This window comes from Stigmatopora nigra, chromosome 7, assembly GCF_051989575.1.
Source record: "Stigmatopora nigra isolate UIUO_SnigA chromosome 7, RoL_Snig_1.1, whole genome shotgun sequence".
Lineage (NCBI taxonomy): Eukaryota > Metazoa > Chordata > Actinopteri > Syngnathiformes > Syngnathidae > Stigmatopora > Stigmatopora nigra.
In genome coordinates this window covers 6,271,191-6,277,190 of record NC_135514.1, presented here as the reverse complement: position 1 = coordinate 6,277,190, position 6,000 = coordinate 6,271,191, and positions in this window count along the sequence as shown.

The following is a 6,000-nucleotide window of genomic DNA, read 5'->3' as shown; positions in this document are numbered from 1 at the left end:
CTAAATGGTGAAAAATCTGAAACTATATTTCTGTCGTTACACAATATATAGCATACATACCGTAGACCAGGAATGGGTAAACTGCTCCTCGAAGGTGGCTGTGGGTACAGGTTTTTGTTCCAAACGATCTAGCACAGACAGTTTAACCAATAACGTTTCTGCCGAAATAAGAAGCGCCTGACTGCAGTCTATTGAGGTGCAGTCAGGACACTAGATTGGTGAAAGTGTACCCTCTTAATGGGATGGAATGAAAACCTGTACTCACTGTGGCCTTTTGTGGAATAGTTCACACACCCCTGCTATAGTCTGTTTTGCAAAGAAAATGAGATGACTTTTTTTTCACAAATAGCTAAATTTATTGTGACTTGTGGAGAATAGGTTACCTTCTGAAATGCCAAACCGCAAACAAGCATCCATTATCTATGAACCATGGAGTAAAGCTAAACAATAAAACAGGAATTATTGCACATGGCTGAAACTTGTGGTAAAGGTTTATTCTTAAATTAATTTAATAAACAACCTCTCAGAAATATTATACAGTCATTACAATTGAAAAATATAAACCTGTTTTTATTCTGTTCCATTATTTGTACTGCTTTTTTTGCATGGCTACGAAGTCTCCTGCATGTCAGCCAAAGTCAGATTGGATCAGTACCATTTTTTTTAGACCAGGTATTTAACCACATGCACACAAGAAAACGATACAAGAACATTTCCGTGGTATGTCAATGTGTCCCTTAATTAACATATTTTTACCATTAAATGCTTGTTAAAAGGACTCTTATCTGAACAACCTTTTAGAATAATTGCAAATGCATGATCAGGAATGGTGAACTTTCTTGGCCCACAGGGACGTGACGATCTCTGTCTGTGTAAGTCTTTGATCATCAAAAGACACGTTCACACTGTCATTCACCCCATTCCTCTTGAATGTATTTACATAATTTCCTAGGAGCTGTTGCTCTAAATCCCAGAGTTGACATAGTGTTCATTGTTTTGGATACAAGTTGTTTTTTTTTGGTAATTCTAACGACTGCTTGAAAGATTTGAGGGCTCGCGTTGCGGTCTTTAATGCTCAGGCAATTTCCTGCCAGGGAACGGTTTCACTATCTGCACTCGGTTAAAATGTAAAATGTCATGCTGTTTGGCAGACCTTTTGGTTGCACGCCTACAAAACCTTTTTCAGATGCAAACTTTTTTTTAATTCACTTGAACATGATTAAAATGCATAAACAAAACCCTCTAACTTGACCTCTAGTGTATGAAGGACGCACAGACAATTGCAGGAAGTATACCATTTAATTCTTAGTAGTTAAATGGTCAGTTTACCCTTGAGAAAACCCAAGAAGGTACAGGGAGACGAGCTCCCCACAGGATGTTGAGAAACCGCCGAGATTGAATCCATTGATCTCAAACCCTTCTACCACCATTCCACCTATAAGAAGGTATTCATTATCCCCCACAATTAAAACCATACATTATTGTTCTCAATCTCCTATGTCACAGGACTACCATTCAATTAAAATTCACAGTGCTGACCCTTTCTGCATTATCTCATCCAGATTTCAACAGCATGCCCCTCCTCCCCCTCACATATACACACGCGAGGCACAGGTGTAGGCAGGAGTTGACTTGATGTCAGATGAATATTTAAAGTCTAAAGGTTTACAACAGCTTTTCACCTCACTGTGCCTTGGCTGTAAGGTTCAATTGGAGTTACCATAAAAAAATACACACGCAAATAGTGGAGTTTTGGCTTATCCTCCTCTTGGGGGTTGCTGCATATTTGTATTTTGTGGATGGTAATTATTGATGATATATGTCAGGAGAACCAATTAAATTACACAGCAAACATTGCGCTCAAAAGTGTACTATTAAGTGCAGCAGTCCTCCCCAAGCAACTCGGTGACCTGCTATAGTTGAGTAGATTCCGGAGGACTTGTGTTGGCTACACATGGTGTAAACGAGTTGGTCTGAATGCATTGCCTTGAACCACATCAAATTTGATAAAATCTGAAGTGAGTGTAGAGGTGTTATGTTGGGACTAGGGTTGCCAACTTCCTGGAAAAAAAACAAGGATCACCCGTTGATAGGGCCAACTGGCCAAAATTAACCTTCACGCTTCATTTGGTTTTTGTAAATGTGAAGTGATTTTTTTTCTTTTTTGGCTCAAATGTGAATTAATCAGGTTCATATTTTGGTGGCATAATGCATGGAAAAACAACTGGAGTTGGTCACCCCTGTTCTAAAGGGTCTGGATGTTGTGGGGTTTTCATGGTTGAGACGCCTCTGTAACATCGGGGACAGTGCCTTTGGATTGGCAGACCGGGGTGGTGGTTCCCCCTTTTTAAAATTGTAATTAGTAGTAAAACCTCTGGACACATTTTTGTTGAAATCCCAAATGGAACCTTTTGTCAGTCCTGTACCACGGCTTCACTTGCCACTCAGTGATGGAAACGTCAGTGTCAAAGGTTGTCTGTCTCATTATGTGCCCTCTGATTGAGTGGTGACAAATCCGGTGTGTAGTCTGCCTTTTGCTCAAAGTCACTTTGAATAGGCTTCAACTCTCCTTGACTGTAAACAATCCTAATAAGTGGATGAGAAAATACCTGGACAGCCACTTCAGGTTTTCTTCTCACCTATGTCACTTGAAATGATTTGATGCTCAGAAATGTGTTTACAGTTGATCAAAGTTGAAAAGTAATATTCCAGATTTCTTTTTTAACAATTTTCATCATCTCTTATGTTGAGCCTGCATGTGATTTTGAGGGTACACAGTACCATGTTATATTGAAGGAAAATTAATGGACTGCAAAACGACAACATTGTTTATTATGAATACTTAATTATTGTTGCAAAACACAATATAGGCGCAGAGAAATGACTGTATTTGTACTGCTTGGTGATAGCAGTTTATTTTTCTCACTTAAACCCTGTGGTGTAATTTCACAGTGTATGAATACTTACATTCCAGAAGTAACCCTCCACACTAAGTATCCAAACATGGCAGAATTCTTGTTTTGATATACATTGGAACTTCTCCAAAAATGAATTGGAGCCAAGCATTCAACTCCTACCAAAGTTGGCAGGTGGTGAAAAGTTTTATTAGCTGTGCAGACATCTTCTTGTCTATTTTTCTTGAGTTGACTATTCATATGCATTATGAAATGCATTTTCTTCTTTGACATCACAACAATTTAAAAATCACACACACTTGATTTGCAATCAATCAACTGACCGCATAGACTTCAAACTTGTACTGTGACACAGAGGCTTTTTGACCTGTTATAATTAAAATGGTGTGGATGGAGGGGGAGACTTTTAATGGCATGAACATTCCAATCATTTTCCGTTTGTTGGCTGTAAATAAAAACCTGCGCATCCATCTGTTGCCATTTGTAGAACATAAAAAGGCATGGCTTTCTATGAGTACATCCACTTTGTGGTCAATTAAACAGGGTGCATATTTCCCCGAGTTAATGTGACTAAATGGTGATATCCTACTTTAACTTAAATACCCTTTCCTACATATTTTTTTGTTTATTGTGCTACCGTAAATCGTTTCAATGTATATTTGGTGCCGGGACTCAATAGAGATTGGGAAACAATGGTATTCATCGACTCTCTACTTGGTGTTTTTGAACTCGAGAGGACTGCTGAATCATACCACTCTGACGTACATTTGGCAGGTCGATAGCTGCCCAATACCAGTAGGAATGGACAGAGATGACAGAGGTCATACCTGTAATCATGTGGGAGCCACACAGGCCATTGACAATTTGATGAGTGTCCACAGGCAATCGGGCAGGACTGAGAGAGGGGTTGATTGCTCCTTATTTGGAAGATGGAGTTGGGTTGTCATGAATGGTGCTGTCTCACAGATGGGTCCATGCTTCAGTAAGCAAGCCCCCCAGACACTCTGACATCTTTTCACCAATGCTTGTTCAGCTTGGGTTCGATGTACAAGAACTATTACAATTGTCTGAAGAGTAGCTTTTAAAGAATATGTTAAACTCTAAAGAACCATATAATTGTTGTATTTTTTTAATATAGTTGTTACGCTATTGGGAGTTGTAGATGTATGCAAGTATGACCCAATAGATGGAAGTAGGTAATTGTGTGTACCTATTCAAGTATATATTGCTGGTAATGGTGTAAATTGGATGGCTGTCAGTCAATCCTGAGACAGGAGTTGATGATATACTTCTTAAGGGAACTAATTGCAGCTTTATCAGGGAGGGTAATGAGCTTGGTGAGTGACAGCATTTGATTTGCCAGCTTGTTTTCTGCAAGAACATTTTCCCTCCACAAAAATGTATTGTGTTTCTTTGCAATGACAAAAAAAGACATTTTCAAATTTATAGAAATATCAATTAGCTGTTATGTTGATGAACATATTCTGTTATTTTTCCTTCTTTCTGAATAGCCTCAATAATTCATCATTGGTCATATTCTGTTTTCATTGACATAATATCAAATGAAAAAAAATCATTTTCCCATCAAACCAACTTGATACTCTTGGATTTTATTTAGAAATTGCAAAAGAAACCATAATTCTCCGATTAGAAAGAATCAAAAAGACGGCAGGAAAGGGAATTTTTAAAGAGGCTAAAAATAAATGCCCTCTTTTCTGATTGCAAATGGCAAAAAAATAAATGTTATTTATGATGGGGCTATCTCAGCAGCTCATTCAATATTCTACAGACTGACTATTAACTAACTAAACCATTTAAACTCCAATTAAGTGATCTCCAGTGGCTCTCTATAAAACAGAGAATTGATTTTTACATACATCTTGCTTTTAAATCTTATGCTGACCTCCCTCCCACATTGTTCACATGCAAGCTGAGCACAAACAGAGCACGGTCCTTACATTATCTCACAAAAGGTCGCTGCATTGTCGACAACAACCCAATTTGTCACAAAATAAAATATACTACACTACACAGCTTTTCTCTCCTTTAGCTGCGACAGTATTTTCCTCAGTAATGTGTTGTCATACTCCAGATTTAATTTTGTAAACATTTCAAATATTGCTTTGGACTCATGGCAAACCACATTTTTTTTTCCTCTCTTGGTTGACATTTACGTTGATGCTAATTGTAAGATTATTATTATCATGATTGTTATTACACTTGTTCCATTGTGTGCTCTTATGAAAATACTATTTAACCTGCACTTGCTTTATGGAGTTTTACTGCATTTGGAAATGTTCCTTCATAGTTTGAGTCATTTTTGTGGTAGTCTGTAAACATAAAAAAATAATAATAAAAGAAGGAATTATTATTTCAGGATCTGGGTTTTGATCTACACTTTGCAAATTATCAACTTTTATTTAAGTACACTCTTTTTGCACAAGGTGAGCCCATTTCCATTACGTATTTTGTGTGGAAGGGGCCATTGATTTCTTCAAATATGTCTCTAAGGGTCATGAGAAAAATATTTTCTTGTATGAGTTTGTAAAACTGCTGCATCTTAATGCAGATGTCTTTGACTTGATGCTGATCACAAAGAGGGATTTTGATTTATGAATATGAAACCTCAACATTCACCTCAGTGATAGCCAGTTTACTCTCAACCTCTCATGTAAATGACACATTAGATTGTCGTAACCTTTTTTACAACCCTCCTCTGTCCACTTCACTCCAATTATACTTAACAAGAACGCACGCTGAGGTTATCATGATAGCAAAACACTCCCACATGAGCATCTACACTTCCTTTCATTGTCATTTTAAGAGCATCAATGGAGCAGTAGACCATCACACATCTGTCTTCTGGCAGCCTGTTCTGTACAATTCTGTTCATATTCATTTTTACATGTGGCTGACTGGATGAATGATCAAACCAATAATAACACAAGCTGCCTAATTTCCCCAGAAGTGTTCTCCTTAATGTACTTGTGTTCTCCCTCTGTATGCCCTCGTCTAAAATAATGGTAGAGTTCATCATCTATAGCCTAAAGTGGCATATACAGTTGAAGAGCGATTCACTACCACC